We start from the raw sequence: 19745 nt of genomic DNA on the forward strand, positions 1-19745 counted from the left end.
ACCCCTCATGAGCTCCTAAGGCTCCGCACGACCAGTAAACCTCTTTCCTCTTTAAGCCGCTCATGAGAAGCCAAGCTTCCTGACCGGCCTGCGAGTCATATGCTTTACCGCTTTGCCGCCTGGCTTTGCGGGATAGAAGAGTGCCGAGTGTTTCTGGTGCGATTAAGGGAAAAGAAGGTGAGTTGGCAGCTGCTGGCTAAGGCCTGGGGGTGTCCAGGGCTAATTAGGCTAGAGGGTGGAGGTGTCAGCACTGGGGAAGTAGGCAGGTGTGCACGTAAACACACAGCCGGCACAGGAATGAAATCCAACCCTCGGTAGCCCGGGCCGGCTGTGATTGCACTGATGTTATTGGGGGAGGGTTGGCTGTGTATGTATACCTGGCGCTTGTTGTGGCAACTAGAGCGCTCGCAGTACAGTGCGGCACGGATCCTCCGGACCGGGGTGCCTGCCCCAGCGCACCCCGGACTAGTACCGGTTGCTCCTAGCCGTTCTTGCTCTTCACCAGCTGATTGAACCCTCATGGTTAGCAGTTAGCCGGGGTCGGCTGGCCGCCACTGGGGTGGGGTGGGGTGGGGTGGGGAGGGGAGGGGTTTGAGGTCCAGTTCCCATTTCGGAATCCGGTCCGTGTTTTTCAGTGACGGCAGTGAGCGGATTCCTGGGTGAGGAGGTGGGTCTGAAGGATCGGTGAGTTGCCCCTGGACCGGGGGCGGGGTGGAGGGGATGGGTGGGTGTGCTTGGGAGGGGGTCAGTCCCCGGCGCGGCGGGTTTGAGAGCCGCTGTCGGTATCGGACGGGTTGCGTATCGGGGACGGGTGAGAGTCTCCAGTGTCTAAGATTGGGGGTCGGAGGGATGAGTGGGTGAGTATCCCGATCCCGGGGTCGTGAGGGGGTGGGGGTGATGGGTGAAGGTGAGCGTCCCGGGATTGGAGTCGGGGGTTGGAGTGGGTGAGCTTCCCGGACCGGAGTGGGTGGCAGCTCCACTCCCGGGGCAGGGTGTGGCTCTCTTCCACCCTAATCTCACCCCCGTCTCCTCAACTTCTTGCCCATTTTCTCCCCGACACCCTCCCCACTCCCCTTGTTCTCTCGCACTCTCTACCCGTGTTCCCCCCTCCAACACCTCTGTCCTCCCTTCCCTCTCCCCCACACACCTCCCCTTCCCCCCCACACACCTCCCCTTCCCCCCCACACACCTCCCCTCCCCCCCCACACACCTCCCCTTCCCCCCCCCACACACCTCCCCTTCCCCCCCACACACACCTCCCCTTCCCCCCACACACACCTCCCCTTCCCCCCCACACCCACCTCCTCTTTCCAAGCCATCCCCACTTCTATTGGTCTGATCTATTGGCCATTCCCACTCCCACTTGTTGCTAATCACAGATAAGAGAACATCTACAGATACTGTAAATCCAAGCAACACACACACACAGTGCTGGAGGAGCTCAGCAGGCCAGACAGCATCCATGGAAAAAAGAGCACAGGTATAGCCCACGTTTTAGGCCGAGACCCTTTATCAGGATGGGGGTGGGGGGGGGGAATGAAGATGGTAGGTGAAACTGGAAGGGGTGATGATAGAGCTAGGAAGTTGAAAGAGATACAGGGCTGGAGAAGGGGGAGTCTGATAGGTGGGGGTGGAAGGCCATGGACGAGAGAAAAGGGGGGAGGCGATGGGCAGATACGGGGGAGAAGGGAGTGAGGAATGGTGAGGGGAGAGGACGTTACCACAAGTTGATGTTCATGCCATCAGGTTGGAGGCTACCTAGGCAGAATATAAGGTGTTGCTCCTCCAAGCTGGGTGTGGCCTCATCGCGACAGAAGAGGAGGCTGTGGACTGGCGTGTCATGGCTAGGCCTGTGCTGTATTTGCTCCTAGCAGTGCTGTGTGCAACACTCACAACACGCTGGAGGAACTCAGCAGGTCAGGCAGCATCCGTGGAAACGATCAGTCAACGTTTTGGGCCAGAACCCTTCGTCAGGACTGTAGGGGGAAGGGGCAGAGGCCCTATAAAGAAGGTGGGGGGGAGGGTGGGAAGGAGAAGGCTGGTAGGTTCCAGATGAAAAACCAGTAAGGGGAAAGATAAAGGGGTGGGGGAGAGGAGGCAGGGAGGTGATAGGCAGGAAAGGTGAAGAAAGAATAGGGGAAAACACAATGGGTAGTAGAAGGAGGTGGAACCATGAGGGAGGTGATAGGCAGCTGGGGGAGGGGGCAGAGTGAAATAGGGATAGAGGAAGGGAGGGGGGGGGAATTACCAGAAGTAGGAGAATCCTGTGTTCATACCAAGGGGCTGGAGACTACCTAGTCGGTATATCAGGCATATGCTTCGACAGTAGTTCTGTATGCAGGCGCTAGAGAACAAGATTGCTCTCAGGGAAGACCCAAGTGTTGCTCCATGTGGAGGAACACTGATCCCTGAAGCTAAGAGATTGTGGGGTCCATATATATATATATACACTGATAACAGGTGAGGTTCCAGGTGACTGGAGGATGCCAAGCGTGGTCTTTTATTCAAGAATGGCAGGAGGGAAAAGCCTGGTAACTACTGGACATCGGTCGTAGAGAAATTATTTGAAAAATTCTGAGGGGGGGAATTAATAATCAATTGGAAGGCAGGGACGAGTCAGAGACGCCATGGCTTTGTGAAAGGCAGATCTTGGCTAACCAGTCAGAGTGAATTGTGTGAGGTGGTAGCAATGTACCTTGATGGGGCCTGTGCAGTAGGTGTGTTTTTGTGCAGTTCGGTAAAGTCTTTGACAAGGTGTCACATGAGAGACTGGACCCATGGATCCCAGGGTAAGTTGGTAAATTGGGTTCAAAATTGGTTTAGCAAGAGGAGATGGGAGATGGTCAGATGTTATTTTTGTGATTGGACGCCTGTGACTAATGGTGTTTCACAGGGACTGGTGATGGCACCCTTGCTGTTTGTAAACCAAAAAAAAAGCATGAATGATGTGGATGTAGGAGGCGTGATCATTACATTCACAGCACGAAGATTGAAGTTGTTGATAAAGTGGAGGGTAGTGGAGAGTGATATTAATGAAATGGGCTGAGAAGTGGCAGATGCAGTTTAATCCAGGTGAACATGAAGTGATGTATTTTTGCAATACCAATGAGGCCAGGACATAAACTATGTATGGTAAGGTCTTGGGGAGCATTGAGGAAGTCCAGAAATCCCTGAGGTTGATGGTACAGTTAGATAAACTGGTTGAGGAGGCGCGGAGGGCATTCTGACTGGTATGCAGGTGCCAATGCACAGGATCTAAAGAAGCTGCAGAGGATTGTAAACTCAGTGAGCTCCACCGTGGGCACTAGGCTTCCCAGCACCAAGGGCATCATCAAAAGGCGATGCATAAGAAGGCGGCATCCATCATTAAGGACCCTCACCATCCAGGGCATGGCCTCTTCTCATTACACCCATCAGGGAGAGGGTACAGGAACCTGAAGACGTACATTCAATATTTCGGGACTGCTTCTTCACTTCTGCCATCAGAGTTATGAACTGACAATGGACCCATAAATACTAGCTCTCTTTTTGCACTAATTTATTTTTGTATATTTCTTATTTTAAATTGTATATTTTTAAAGTTATGGCACAGTACTTCTACTGCAAAGCAACAAGTATCATGACATATGTCAATAATATTATAGCTTCTCATTCTGATACTGATTTGGGACACTGGCCCTCATTAGACAGGGTATTGAATATGAGAACAGGGAGGTTATGTCCTAACTTTATAAAACATTAGTCAGATCTCAGCTGGAGTTCCATATGCAGCTTTGTGATAACTAAAGAGAGGGCATAGAGGAGTTCTTGCAGGATGTTGACTGAACTCCTGAGTTCCTCCAGCACCACGTGTGTTGCTATCTGTGAAACCAAGGTCCGCTCCCAGGCCACCACAGCAGCATAAAACTTTATCTTGGGAATCACTCTGGACATTGAGGAAGAAAGTCAACTCCACCCTCAATGCACCAAAAAAGAGTTAAAAATACATGTGGACTAAGATGTTAACTGTCCTGTGCTGTCACCAGTGGGATCATCAGTTGATCTGCCACCTGTCTTCAGGTGTTTCGGCCCACTTATGATAAAGACTCCCTCGAGGTGGTGGGCCAGCGGTGCTAAAGCACCACCTCCCACTAGTGAGCTTAAAAACTTGGCATTTAGAAACTGCCTTTGGAAGTCTGAGTAACGATTGAGATATTTGACCTGACATGAACCCATGGCCTATGGGGCAGCACTGATCTTGCCCTCCGGTATTATTCAGAGATCTGGACTGTTTTCCAGACAGATTCTTCCATACACAATTACATCAAGATAGCACAAAAGGAAAATAAATAATGGAATGCAAAATAAATGTTACAGTTGCAGAGAAAGAGCTGTTAGACAATAGGGTGCAAGGTTATTATGATGTAGACTGAGATCAGGAGTTCTTTATTGTACAAGAGGTCCTTCAGAGAGTCTTCTGACAGTCAGAAGTTGTCATTGAGCCTGGAGTAACATATTCTCAAGCTTTTGTATCTTCTGCACATTGGAAGTTGGGAGAAGAATGAATGAATGGGGTGGGAGGGCTCCTTGATGATGTTGACTGTTTCCCAGAAGTATTATTGTATGGCAATACATTTACTTTGAACTCTGAGGCAGTGGGAAGTTCATACAGTCAGTGGAGAAGAGGCTGGTTTTTGGGATGGAATAAGTTTCATCCTCAACTCTTCAATTTCTTGTGGTCATGCTTTACCAGGCGGTGTGCATCTGGATAAGATGCTTTCTGTGGTGCATCTGTAAAAATTGGTGAGGATTCTTGGAGATGTGCCAAATTTTTTTTAATCTTCTGAGGAAGTAAAGGCATTGATGTACTTTCGTACTGTCTTCGTGGCTGGACTAGAACAAGTTATTGTGATATTTGCACCTAGGAATTTGAAATACTCAACCATCTCCAGCTCAGCACTGTTGATATAGACAGGGGCATGTACTCCACCCCACTTCCTGAACATTCAAGGATGTAACGATACCAAGATAAGGTGGGAGGGATAGGTCATGTTGTGAAGACAGCAAGTCTGCAAAAGGACCTGGACAGGTAGGGAGAGGGGGCAAAGTAGTGGCAGATGGGATATAGCACAGGGAAGTGTATGGTTATGCACTTTGGTAGGAAGAATAAAGGTATAGATTATTTCCTGGGGAAATTAGATGTGGAAAACTTTGGAGACCTAGTTCAGGATTCCCTCAAGGTTAGCTTGCAGGGATTGAGTCATTAGTAAAGAAGGCAAATGTAATATTAGCATTAGTTTTGAGGGGAGTAGTACATCAACGTGAGGTTTGCTCTCAGGCTTTATAAGGCACTTGTCAGATTTCATTTGGAATACAGTGAGCAATTTTGGGCCCTGTATCTAAGGAAGTATGTGCTTCCCCTTGCGTAAGTCCAGAGGAGGTTCATAAGAATGATCCAGGAATAAAAGGCTTGACATATGAGGGGCATTTGTCTCTGGGCCTGTACTTGATGGAATTCAGGAGGATGGGGTGCTCTCATTGAAACTGGATACCGAAGGCCTGGATAGCTTGGACATAGAGATAGCTTCTATTAAGTAAGAGTGTTTACGTTCAAGGCCACAGCCCCAGAATAAAGGAACATACCTTTAAAACTGCGATGAGGAATTTCTTTAGCTCGAGGGTGGTGAATCTGTGGATTTCATTGTCACAGAGAGCGATGGAGGTTCTTGACTGGCATGGGGAGAAGGCAGAAGAATGGGGTCGAAAATGGTGGAGCAGACTTGATGGATTGAATGGCCTAATTCTGCTCTTACATCTCATGGTCTTGTGGTGCTGCTGTTTACTGTAGAGAGAGGGATGTCTCGATGCTTGTGAAAGAGAGAGGCAAAGCAACAGATGGAAAAAGATATGGAAAGTGGGACAAAGCAATAGATAGAGAGAGGCAGAAAGAGTGATAAGTGGATATGGAATATATCCCAAGAGTTGCTGTCACTACAGAGTGCCTTTGAGATTGTCTAACGAATTCACAGTGTGAACAGACATGCAGGCAACAACAAGTGCATGCATCAAGCAGAGCCATTTCTGACCAAGGATAGTTCTAAACACGTTCACTGATCAACAGCGCCAACTCTACTTCAGGAGGCTGCCCCGCCTCCTGCAACAACACAGTCTGCTGGAGGACCTCAATAGGTCAAGCAGCATTTGTGGATGCAGGGGGAGGGGGGTGGGGAGTGGAATTGTTAATGTTTCGGGTCAAAACAATAACTCTTTTCTTCCCACTGACGTTGCTTGGCCTGCTGAGTTCTTCCCGCAGACTGTTTGCTGCTCCAGATTTCGGCATCTGCAGTCTCTTGTGTCTTCCTGATCTCAAAGTTCAGAGTAAATTTATTATCAAAGTACTGTACTTGTATATCACCATATACTACCTTGATGTTCATTATCTTGCAGGCATTCACAGTAAAGCAGAAAAGTAAAATAGAATCAATGGAAAACCTTGATAATAAATTTACTTTGAGGTATCTTTGCTGTTCAATTTCATAAGGTTTGTGAATAGAGTAGCTTAAAACTGGGGGTCATTGTTAGAAACAACTCAGGACAAAGCACATTGAGAACTCAAGTCATCTGTAGTGCATTCGATAGTGATATGTGTTCCTCTTCAATCCACCCAAGTGATTATTGACCAGTACCTTATAAAGATCTATGTTTTCTCTGTGACCATGCCAGCGAAGAAATCTCTTGGGAGTTCTTCCTACAACTTTGTTCAGTAATGGTTCCAAGCTATTTGCCACAGAAGGTCTGGGAATAAAGTTTCCTCCTCTTATTTTTGTTATTCCTGTGAAAGGGGAGCAACTTCTTCACCCAGAGGATGGTCAATATATGGAATGAGCTGCCAGGGAAAGTGGGTGAGGCGGGTACATTAACAGCTTTTAATAGGTGCTTGGGCAGGCACATGGATGGGAAAGATTTAAAAGGGTATGGGCAAATTGCAGGAAAATAGGATTATTTTAGATCACTAGGAACAGGAAAAGAGCATCCATGGGATTGTGGGATTATTTTAGAAAGGGAAATTTAGAGGGATATGGACCAAATGCGGGTAAATGGGACCACCTTAGATGGGAGTTTCTGTTGGCATGGACCAGTTGGGCATCTTTCCATGCTGCTTGACTCTATGGCTCTCCAACAACGCTTCAAGGTATAACTGAGGGATTGAGGCAGTAAACATTCTTCCAAGTCTCAGGCAGATACCCTATGCTCTTCACTACAGCATGTTTCTGGTGCTCTGGTGTTTTACATGGCTGTACTTACTGGAGAAAGTGCATTGGCATTCTGCCATAGTAACAACTTGCACGTCAGTGCACTGGCTGTGAATCAGAACCTCCGAAGACTGCCTGATTTCTGCGGTTACTGTTTGAGGGTTGAGTGATGTACAGGCTGGATTCCCTTAATGGAGAGTGCCTGTGCGTGACTTTGCTTAACATGGGGAGGCTGATGCCAGGGCAGCCACGACACTGTCCTTGACAAACCGAGGTCAGGGTCCAAGGGCATGGAGCGCAGGATGACTGGATATCTCACTGCTGCAGCCATTCTCCGCCTTCGTTCTGTCGTGATGTGTTATCATCTTCTGCCTGCCCTGTAGTTGAGGACCTGGTTGGATCGCTCTTGAGCCGGAACCTTCTGCTTGACCTTCCTCCTGTGGGTGACCTGCCAGGAGCCAAGGGCCAAAGGGCGTAACTCTCGGGATCGCAGGAACGCATGAGCCTCTCCACCACGACAAGGCGACGGTCCTTGGAGAAGGAATATAGTCCAACCCCGTTTGTCGCTGAATGAATTTCTTAACACAAGATCTCCTCTCCGTTGTCATTTGGAATTGTCACGGTTGTTGTTTATCCCTGTCTTGGAAAGTGACCTGTCCCTAGGCAAGTGAAACACTGAAAATGACTACGAGTATAAGCAACAGACTGAACCGATCTCTCCTGTACTGTCTGGTCTTGGCTGCAGCTGTTCTACTGTAGATCGCAGCTTTATTTGAGAGAAACTTTGTTTGATGGTACACACCTTAATGTTATGGTTGCCTTCTAATGATGTGTTCAATAATGTCTGGGAAATCTTATGTAGGCTAGCGGAGAGGTGCGCAGCTGGCAGAGTTTTGTCTCTGTTGTGGACATCTGTCTTCCCTTCCCCTTAGTTTCCTCCCAATCTTGATGACTGGTGGGTTTGTAGCCTAAATGGTCTCTGTAAATCTCGGGGAGGGGGTGTTGTGGGGAAGTGGGGAGAATAAAACTTCTGTGTAGAATTAGCGTTGGTAATGTCTGACGGTCAGGCAGATTCTGCACTGTAGAGACTGTTTCAGTGCTGTGTAACACTATGGTACTCTTCTATAGCTGAGAAGACACGAGGTACTGATGTACTACCTCGTAGAAGAAGTCAAAACTCAAAGTCGAATTCATTGTCGTAAGCACGTGCAATGAAAATCTTACTTGCAGACACATGGCATCATAAGAAAAACATAGATGAAACATAAATTATACAAGGAAGCACACAATGAGAACAAAAAGCAAATTGTTCATGGTGGTGATGTTGTACTGTGATAGTGATTAGGGTTGTGCACCTTGGTTCAAGAACAGAATAGTTGAATGGAAGTAGTGGTTCTTGGAACCTGGTCATAATAGACTTCAGACTTCTGTACCTTTTGCCCGATGGTAGCTGTGGAAAGATGGTGGGGATCTTTATGATAGATGTTGCCATCTTGAGGCAACGGTTCCTGTAGATAGTACTGAGGGTGTGGAAGGATATACCCATGAAGTATTGGGTCGAATCCACTATACTCTGCAGCTTCTTGTATTCCTGTACGTTCAAGTTGCCGTACCAGACCATTATGCAAACAGTGAGAATACTTTCAACAGTGCATCTGTAGAAGTTTGTTAGATATAGTTTCATTCCTTGGAAAATAAACGTCAAAGTGGGCAAGAAAGATCTGGAGGTGTCGATGAGAAATCACTAAAAGCTGTGACAAGATTGATGTCATGGAAACACAATAAGTAGTGGGCATCCTTTGCGTAATATAAACAAAACAGTGAGGTTAAACTTGAAGAGATGTTTGCCAGGAAACACTTGGAGTCCTGCCACCATTCTAGGCTCCGTTACATAATACGGACTAGCAAGGATGAGAGAAAATGCAAGACAGCGAAACAAGAATGATGCTTGGACTGGGAGGGTCTAGCCTTCAGGGAAGCCTGAACCCGTGAGAGCACTTAACTCTGGAAAAGGTGGGATTGAAGGAGGACATGAAGGGGGTTTAATATTATGTAATGGATTTGTAGGGAAGGCAAAGGAATGAAAGATGTTCCTTTCACAGGTGTGAACCAGGCAAGCATGGATGAATATATATAGTGGTACTTGGAGACACTAGGAACAGGAAAAGAACATCCATGCACTTCAGAAGAAACCTGATAAGAGATGAGGAGCAATGAACAAAATAATGTATAGCCAAAGTTTAGAAGAACAGTGGGGGGGGGGGGGAGAATCTCATTGAAACCTATGGAATATTGAAGTCCCTAGATAGAGCGAATGTGTAGAGGATGTTTCCTATAGTGGGGGTGCGAGAGGTGTAGGACCAGAGGGCACAGCCTCAGAATAAAAGGATGTCCCTTTAGTCCAGAGATGAGGAAGAACCTTTTTAGCCAGAGGGTAGTGAATCTGTGGAATTTATTGACAGAAGCTGAGGAGGCCAAGTCACTGGCTATATTTAAAGTGGAGGTTGATTTATTCTTGATTAGTCGGGGTGTCAAAGGTTATGGGAAGAAGGCACTTGAGAGGGATAATAAATCAGCCATGATGGAATGTTAGAGAAGACTCAATGGGCTGAATGGCCTAATTCTGTTCCTATGTCTTATGACCAATTAATCTGCTAACCATGCATCGTTAGATCATGGGAGGAAACGGCAGCAGTCAGAGGCAGCCCAAGCAGTCCGGGAGAAAACGTATGAACTCTCTGCAGACAGTGGCGGGGATTGAACCTGGGGCACTGCCACTTTATTAATGTTATGCTAACCGCTACATTACTGTGCAGCCCCATTTTCAGCTTTTGATGACATCTGTGTCAATTATTCTCTCTCCATATCTCTATTACAGCATCTGCCTCAGCCGATCCGCTGTTGAAACTCTTCTCCATGCATTTGCTTCCTTCCTTCCCTCCCTTCCTTTTATTCTTCTCACTGCTACCATCAAGGAAGAGGTACAGGAGCCTGAAGACACACCCTGAACATTCCAGAAACAGCTTCTTCCATTCTGCCATCGGATTTGTGAATGAACACTGCCATTATAAGAAACTCCCATTATAAGAAAACAGCTAATTTCACAACATATGCCAGTGATATTAAACCTGATTCTGTTTGTGTTCTGCGATAGAAAAGAATACTAGTGATGATGTGTTTCATAATAGAGTTAAATCCTGGGGTTCTGTGTTCTATTATAGAGAAATCCTGTTTAACTTTTGTTCTATAACAGAATGAAATCTTGATGACTGGTGAGGATACATTCCAGAATAGAGTTTCATAATCCCTGTGGTGATGTGTTGCATAATAGAATGAACTCTTACTGACAATGTTCTCTGTAATAGAATGGAGATCCTGGTAACAATGTGTTCTGTAACAGAATGAGATGCCAGAGTGGTGCATTCTGTAGTACAGTATAATGATGTCCTGGTGAGAATGAGTTCAATTTCAGATTGAAATCCAAGTCATGATGTGTCATGATACCAATTATCACAGAGGGATCAGAAGTGGAGAGAGTGAGCAGTTTCAAGTTCCTGGGTGTCAAGATCTTCGAGGACCTAACCTGGTCCCAACATATCGATGCAGTTATAAAGAAGACAAGACAGTGACTACACTTCATTAGGAGTTTGAAGAGATTTGGTATGTCAACAAAAACACTCAAAAACTTCTATAGATTTACCATGGAGAGCGTTCTGACAGGCTGCATCACTATCTGATATGGGGGGTGGGAGGGCTACTGTACAGGACTGAAAGAAGCTGCAGGGGGTTGTAAATCTGGTCAGTTCCATCTTGGACACTAGCCTACAAAGTACCCAGGATATCTTCAAAGAGCAGTGTCTCAGAAAGGCAATGTCCATTATTAAGGACCCCCATCACCCAGGGCATGCCCTATTCTCACTGTTACCATCAGGTAGGAGGTACAGTAGCCTGAAAGCACACACTCAGTGATTCAGGAACAGCTTCTTCCACTCTACCATCTGATTCCTAAATGGACATTAAACCCATGAACACTACCTCACTTCTTTTAATATATATTATTTCTGTTTTTGCACAATTTTGAATCTACTCAATATATTTATAGAGTAATAATTAATTTATTTACTTTTACTTTTACTCTTCTATATTATGTATTGCATTGAACTGCTGCTACCAAGTTAACAAATTTCACAACACATGCGGGTGATGATAAACCTGATTCTGATTCTAGAACAGATTCCTTGTGAAGGTATCACACACAAAATGCTGTAGGAACTTAGCAAGTCAGGCAGCATCTGTGAAGGGGAAGAAAAAATAAATGTTTCAGAACGAGGCCCTTCAACAGGTCTGGAAAGGAAGGGAGCAGAAGCCAGAATTCTGCAGAACACGTCATCCTGGCATCTCGTTCTATAGAACACTTGGTCACCAGGATCTCATTTAAGACTAGAGTAAAATATTAATTATGTAGTTGATAATAGCCATTGGAAGTATATTTAACTGTTCATTATTTTCTCTAGGTTTGTAAAGTGTGAGGGGTGATTTTTAGAAGGCTTTTGTATCTTTTCAGTTACAGCTTAGTTTAGTCAGTCACAGCATTTGGGGGCTCATCTGGGATACATTCAGGACTCATTACACGTCCAACTATCTTACAGTCAGAGGGGAAAAATGTGCATTGTTACATACAAAGCCCTGGGTCTGCGGCTCTGCAAGTCCACTGGGGAATTTGGAGGCTTGATGTCTGTGAGTTTGCTGGAGGGTCGGAGGCACCTTGTCCTGGAGTTGGAGGACTGTCAATGTGTGTGAGTAGGTGGGAAGGAGAAAAGGGTCTGTTTTGCTGTTGTTTCATTGCTGTTCTGTTGGTTTTGCTATGTTGATGCTGTAATGTGTGCCAATATTTGCGGGCTGCCCCCAACCCATCCTTAAGTTGTACATGTGATAAATTATTCTGAATCTGATGAGTAGATGATGTGTTCTATGGTAGAATGAAAATGCTCTGTTGCCCAGTGAAAATCTATTGGTGTGCCTTATAACGGAATATAATTCTGGTATTGATGTGTTCTTCAGTAGAATGAAACCAGATAATGCTATGTTCTGTAATGGAATTAAATAGTGTTGATGACATTTGTATAACAAAAGGAAAACTTAGAGATGAGGTGTTTTGCAAAAGAATGGTTTCCTGTTGACCATACTACAATGAAATCTTGACGATGATTGGTTCTAGAACAGATCCGAAGCCCAGCGCCAGCGTGTTCTAGAACAGAGTGAAAACCCACGAGTGATGTGTGCCACAATCAAGGTCCTGATGTTATGTCCTATAATTGAATTAAATCCAGCTGTTGATACACTCATGGATGGTGTAGCAGTTAGCGTAACGCTATTACAGCCCAGCAACACGGGTTCAATTCCTGCACTATCTGTACTGAGTTTGTACGTTCTCTCTGTGGCAGCGCGTGCTTCCTCTGGGCACTCCGTTTTCCCCCCAATTCAAGGGCGTATGGATTAAATGGGTGGTTTGGGCTGGAAGGGCCTATTACCATGCTCGATCTGTAAATCTCTCACTAAAAAATCTAAATAAATGATTGGAATTAAGTTCAAGGGACGCTGTGGTCTATCATATCATGTTGTCCTGCCTTAGTGAGATGTATTCCATAAGAGGACAAAATCCCCTAAACACTGTGTTTAATCAAATAAATACTACAGTGCCCTAGTCTATAGCAGAATGGTGATGACGTGTCCTCCAGTAAAATGAAAGATAGTTTATATCATATGTTGACGCGTTCTACAATGGAATGATCTGGTGATAATTGTTCTATATAAGAATGAAATTGCCTCGATGACGTGATGTACAGTGGAATGAAATACTAGTGAGGATATACACTTAATAAAGTGGCTACTCAGTGTATGTTTGTGGCCTTCTGCTGCTGCAGCCCACTCATTTCCAGATTTGACGTGTATTCAGTGATGCTCTTCTGCACACCGCTGTCATAACGTGTGGCTATTTGAGTTACTGTGGCCTTCCTATCAGCTTGAAGCAACCTGGCCATTCTGCTCTGAACTCATTAACAAGACAATCTCGCCCATAAAACTGCCACTCACTGTTTTTTTTGGGGGAGGGGGGTTTGCACCATTCTCTGTAAACTCTAGAGACCATTGTGCATGATCAGTTTCTGAGATACTCCAACTATCCTGTCTGGAACCAATGATCATTCATTCTATGGTCAAAGTCACTCAGATCAAATTTCTCCCCCATTCTGATGTTTGGTCTGAGCAACCACTGAATCTCTTGACCATGTCTGTACGCAATTATGCATGAGTTGCTGCCACATGATTGGCTGATTAGCAGCAGTTTTTTTTTGGGAACTTTGACCGGTGACCAATCGGAGAGATTAGAAGCTTGAATGGACGTACTTCACACAGGATCGTGGATTGGCTATTAAAGGCAGTGTATTTGGAGCTTTGAGCAGCAGCCAATTGGCGCTTGGGATTGATTAGCAAGAGCAAATTAAAGTAAGGTAGGGGCAAGTGGAGCAGCCATCGTCACAGTGGCCAGTCAGAATAGAGATTTGGAGGCTTTATCTCTAGAGGCTTCAGTGAGGAGAAGCTTCAGTCAGAAAAGGCAAACACAAAAAGCAGTAGGTACAGGTAACTTTTCCCACCTCCTTTACATTTGCTCAGTTAACACAGCAGAGATGCCAGGCAGGTTAGTGGAATGTTCTTCATGCAGGATATGGGAAGGCAGGGAGACCTGCAATGTTCCTGAAGACTACAATTGTGAGAAGTGCGTGGAGCTGCAGCTTCTAACAATCCACTCTGGCGTTGGAACTCGAACTCTGGATCAATCAGGATGCAGAAGGGGTGATGGGACATAGGTAGTTACGTTGAAGGTGCAGACATAGGAAACTGGGTGACAGAAAGGGGAAAATGGTTAAGGAGCCAGTGCAGAGCACCTCTGTGGCCATCCCCCTCAACAACAGATATATCACTTTGGATATTGTTGTGTGGGGAAGGGGGTTGGTAGATGACCTAGCAGAGGAAAGTCACAGCAGTCAGGTCTCTGGCACTGAGTCTGCCTCTGTGACTCGGAAGGAAAGGGGAGGGCAGGGAGAAGAGGTGAGCTGTGGTGATACGGGATTCATTAGGTAGGGGAAAAGAAAGGAGGTTCTATGGACGAGAACGAGACTCCTAGATGGTAGGTTGTCTCCCAGGTGCCAGGGTCTGGGACATCTTGGACTGAGTCCTCAGCTTTCTTAATTGGGAGGGTGAACAGCCAGAGATTGTGGTCCATGCAGGTACCAATGACGTAGGTAGAACTGGTGACGAGGTTCTGCAAAGGGAGTTCAGGGTGTTGGGTGCTAAGTTAAAGGGCAGGACCTCCAAGGTTCTGATCTCAGGGCTGCTACCCGTGCTGCATGCTAGTGAGGCCAGAAATAGGCTAAGAAGTTGGTGTAGGAGGGAGGATATAAGATTTTTGGATCATCGGGCTCTCTTGTAGGTAAGGTGGGACCTGTACATAACACACAATTTATACCTGATCTGGAAGGGGACTAATATCCTAGTGGAAAGGTTTGCTAATGCTGCATAGTGGAGTTTAAACTAGAGTTGTGGGGGGGTGGAGGGAACCAGGGTACCAGAACAGTTAGGGGAGAGGTTGTGGAGACAGATGTTGGTAAGACCTCAGACAAAGTCAAAAGGTTGATCATGGAGCAACTAGTGTCCTGAGCTGTGTATATTTCAATGCAAGAAGTAACGTAGGAAAGGCGGATGAGCTCAGGGCATGGATCAATACCTGGAATTATGACATTGTGGCCATTAGTGAAACTTGATTGCAGGAGGGGTTGGACTGGCAGCTCAATATTCCAGGGTTCTGTTGTTTTAGGCACGACAGAGCGAGAGGGATTAAAGGAGGAGGGGTGGTGTTACTAGTCGGAAAATGTCATGACAGTGCTCCATCAGGACAGGCTGGAGAACTCAACTAGTGAGGCATTATGGGTAGAACTGAGGACTAGGAAAGGTATGACCATGTTAATGGGGCGATATTACAGACCACCCAACAGGCCGAGGGATTCAGAGGAACAAATTTGCAGAGAGTTCGCAGACTTTGTAAGGAACATACAGTTGTTATGGTAAGTGATGTTAACTTTACACATATTGACTGGGGTTCCCGTACTGTAAAAGGACTAGATGGGATAGTGTGTCAGATGTTTCAGGTATGTTTCCTTCATCAGTACGTAGAAGTCCCAGTGAGTGTGTGCAATATTGGATCTGCTATTAAGGAATGAGACAGGACAGGTGACAGGAGTTTGTGTAGGGGAAATCTTTGCATCTAGTGACCACAATGCCATTAGTTTTAAAGTAAATATGCAAAAAGATAGGTTTGGTCTATGGGTTGAGATTTTAAATTGGGGACAGGCCAATTTTGGAGGTATCAGAAATGATCTGGCAAGTGTGCATTTGGGACAGGCTGTTTTCTGGTAAGGGTGGACTTGGTAAGTGGGAAGCCTTCAAAAGTGAAATTTTCAGAGTACCTAGTAGGAGGAGTCTACACTGGAGTGGAAGAACAGAAAGACCATCAGTGGGGAGACATGAAAGGGACCTAACCACTGAATGGTGTACGAACTCAGAGGATGAGGAAATGGGGGTGTAGTATACATTACCTTATGCAAACTCCCCAAGAGTTGATGAAGGGATTTCTGAATCTCTTCCCCCTTTGAGGAGGTAGTGGGAGGGGGGTGGGGATCTAGCTGTGGACAAGTAAATGTGATGCTCAGCAGTGAAGGGAAACTGGGCTCCAATGTAAATGGGGATGAAGCTGAGCTCAGTCAGGTGATAGTGAGCTGAGTTCCCAGAAGGCATGAGTAATGGACAGGTGGAGGCATCCCCAAGTAGACAGGACAGGTCCCAAGGAGTGCTAGAGGCTGAGGATGGGATATGGAGGTCTCACGGAGTCAGGAAACCCCCAGATAGGCTGGCATATGATGCACCGGGGGAACAGAGTGTTGCATCTATCCCCCTAGTGAGATATATCACTACTATTTACAAATGAATTGAAGGTCCTGTTGTCACGAAATTCCTTTGAAAACTGTGTTAGTGATGATTGGTTGATAAACCTCAAAGTCATCAGGACTTGACTATCTTTGATGGTGGGGAGAATGTAATTCTCTGGTTAAGATTCTTACTGCTAATGCTGTAGGTATTTCATTTTGTAGTATTCTGCAGAAGCATTTTGTCCTGCTCATAACATGTTTGGGTTTCGGTTAAATATAAGGGGGCTGTGATGTTCAACTTGTGAGTGCTGTGTCAGCCAATCAGGTTGGTGGAATGGGAGAAGGTTCTAGAGTAAGTTGGGAGGAGAGGATTTGAGATGGACACTGGTGGGATTCGTAGTCTTTTTGGCGGGAGATCGAGTGAGGAGAGGATTGAGAGAGACGAGGGTAGGATTCAATCAGATGGGAAAACGCAGTTGGAAGGAGTCCAAGATGGGAAGTTCTACCGGTGGTCGGTGATGAGAAGTTGGCACTATGAGCAGGGGGCACACCCAGCTTTTGGAAGTTATGAGCTCCACATGTGCACACTTAGACTGGTTTATTCATAATGGGCCCTTATTATTTTTTCTTTTTTTAATAACTGATTAAACTGAAATTAGTAAATACACCTCCTTTGTAAATGTATGCAGTATATGATCTGTAATTTTTTGCTGATGGATAATTGTATCTGGGCAGTATTCACTTAGGTTGGGGCTTGGGTGGTTAAAACATCCCAACTTTCTGGTTTGGTGGGACCTAAGTTATACTGACCCTAGACATACAGAGTTTGAGAAAGGTGGCTTTCTCACTGCTGAGTCCAGTGTCTGTTAGCAGAGTGGCTAACAAACCAGCTTTCTATAGAAGCCCAGTAAAGGTGGGGCGGGGGGTGGGGGGTGTTCTGAGTGAAAGGTGAAAAGTTTAAGGAGAACATGAGGGGAAACTCCTTCACTCAGAGGGTTGTGAAAGTGTGGAATGAGCTGCCAGCACCAGTGGTGTGTGTAAGCTCGATTTCAACGTTTAAGAGAGGTTGGGATAGGTACGTGGATGGTAGGGCTATGGAGGGCTATGGTCCTGGTGCAGGTCGATGGGAGTAGGCAGTTTAAATGCTTTTGGCATGGACTAAATGAGCGAAGGGCTTGTTTCTGCGCTGTATGTCTCTATGTCTGTATTTGCATTCATGAGCAAGTGTGCAGGTGTACCTAATAGAGTGCCCACTGAGTGTATTCTACAAGAGAACAAAATCTTGATGAAGATGCATTCTGTACTGGAGTGAACTTCTGGTGATGGTGTTCTCCAGTTAAATGAATTGCGGGTAAAATTGTGTCCTACTTTGGAATGAAATCCTGTTGAGTTCTAAAATGTAATGAAATGGCCTAATGATAGGTTCTATAATAGATTTAAATTCTAGTTATAATGTTTTCTGGATCCTGCGTGTTATGTGTTCTATAATTGGATGAAATCCTGGTGATGTTGTGTTTGATAACAGAATTAAGTCTTGTTGATGGGGTGATCCATGTTACAATTAAATCCTGGAGATAGCTTCTGTAATGAAATTGTATTCTGGTCAATTTTGTTTGATTATATATGTAAGGTCAGATGCAGGTGATTTGTATAACAGAATACAATATTGATTTGTTATCCAATTGTGTTGTATCTTGATTATTATTTATTCTTTCATTCATGAAATCTTTACTTTTATTTTACCTTAAACATTATAAATAGTATAAAATGCTGATCAGTGTCTCTTCTATAATGGAAAGAAACCCTTGGCTAGATGTGTTCCAATCTGTCTGATCCACTAATAGTGAGACTAGTAATATTAACAGACCTAGTGAATACTGTTTCCTCTAATATTGTTACACATCTTCACTGTGTTCCATGTTCATTCTACTTTGGCTAACAGATTATCAGTTAGCAGTGTTGTTTTCCAGTAAGCCCAACTCATGACTCATAACCATACCAAATGCTTGATTTTCTTGGAGTCACACAGGACAGAGTCTTTCCGTTCACACCAAACAAGATTCTCATCCAAGCTAGTTCAAGTTGCCAGCGTTTGGCTCACATCCCTCTAAATATTTCCTTCCATGCACAGTACCTGGAATGTTGTTATTGTGCCTGCCTCAACCACTTCCTCTGACCAATCTTTCCACATACATATCCTATGAAAATTACTCACCCCTTTGGAAGTTTTTATATTTTATTGTTTTACAACATTGAACCACAGTGGATAAAATTTGGGTTTTTTGACACTGATCAACAGAAAAAGACTCTTTCATGTCAAAGTGAGAATGGATCTCTTCAAAGTTATCTAAATTAATTACAAATATAAAACACAAAATAATTGATTGCATAAGTATTCACCCCCCTCCCTTTAATATGACACACCAAATCGTCATTGGTTTTAGAAGTCACAGAATCAGATAAATGGAGATCTGTTTTTGGAGACCTGTGTGCAGACAAGGTGTTTCAATTGATTGTAGTAAAAATACACCGGTATCTAGAAGGTCCAACCGCTGGTGAGTCAGTATCCTGGCAAAAACTACACCATAAAGACAAAAGAACACTCTAAGCAACTCCACAAAAAGATTATTGAAAAGCACAAGTCAGGAGATGGCTATAAGAAAATTTCCAAATCCCTGAATATCCCTTGGAGTACAGTTGTCAATCATAAAGAAATGGAAAGAATATGGCACAGCTGTAAATCTGCCTAGAGCAGGCGGCCCTCAAAAACTGAGTGACTGTGCAAGAAGGGTACGAGTGAGGGAGGCCACCAAGAGACCTAAGATAACTCTGGAGGAGTTATAAGCTTCAGTGGCTGAGATGGGAGAGACTGCGCATACAACTGTTGCCTGGGTGCTTCACCAGTTGCAGCTTTATAGGAGAGTAGCAAAGAGAAAGCCACTGTTGAAAAAAAAACACTCACGTGAAATCTCAGCTAGAGTTTGCCAGAAGGCATGTGGGAGACTCTGAAGTCAGGTGGAAGAAGGTACTATGGTCTGATGAAATCAAAATTGAACTTTTTGGCCATCAGACTAAGTACTACTTTGGCGTAAGCTAAACATCACACATCATCAAAACACACCATCCCTACCGTGAAGCATGGTGGTGGCTGCATCATGCTGTGGGGATGGTTCACTGCAGTGGGCCCTGGAAGGCTTGTGAAGATAGAGGGTGAAATGAATGCAGTAAATACAGGGAAATTCTGGAGGAAAATCTGTTGCAGACTGCAAGAGAACTGCAACTTAGCAGAAGATTTGTTTTCCAGTAAGACAATGACCCCAAGCATAAAGCCAAAGCTTCAGAGGATTGGCTTAAAAACAACAAAGTTAATGTCCTAGAGTGGCCAAGTCACAGTCCAGACCTCAATCCAATTGAGAATTTGTGGTTGGACTTGAGAAGGGCTGTTCACTCACAATCTTCATGCGATCTGACAGAGCTTGAGCAGTTTTGTAAAGAAGAATGGGGGAAAATTGTAGTGTCTAGATGTACAAAG

At 45.1% G+C, this 19745-nt stretch overlaps 1 protein-coding gene across 4 annotated transcripts in view; it reads left to right on the top strand.

The window, feature by feature from the left end:
• Positions 1 to 650: 650 nt before the first annotated feature.
• map3k13 (mitogen-activated protein kinase kinase kinase 13) overlaps positions 651 to 19745 on the top strand; it is a 200642-nt gene continuing 181547 nt past the window's right edge. For 2 of the 4 annotated variants that reach the window (XM_072261191.1, XM_072261193.1), the window contains exon 1: positions 768 to 857. The gene's annotated coding sequence lies outside the window, so the exon portion shown is untranslated. Of the gene's footprint in view, positions 685 to 761; positions 858 to 19745 lie in introns of those variants that run through there. The other 2 variants (XM_072261192.1, XM_072261194.1) reach the window with 2 other exon arrangements.

This window comes from Mobula birostris, chromosome 6, assembly GCF_030028105.1.
Source record: "Mobula birostris isolate sMobBir1 chromosome 6, sMobBir1.hap1, whole genome shotgun sequence".
NCBI lineage: Eukaryota > Metazoa > Chordata > Chondrichthyes > Myliobatiformes > Myliobatidae > Mobula > Mobula birostris.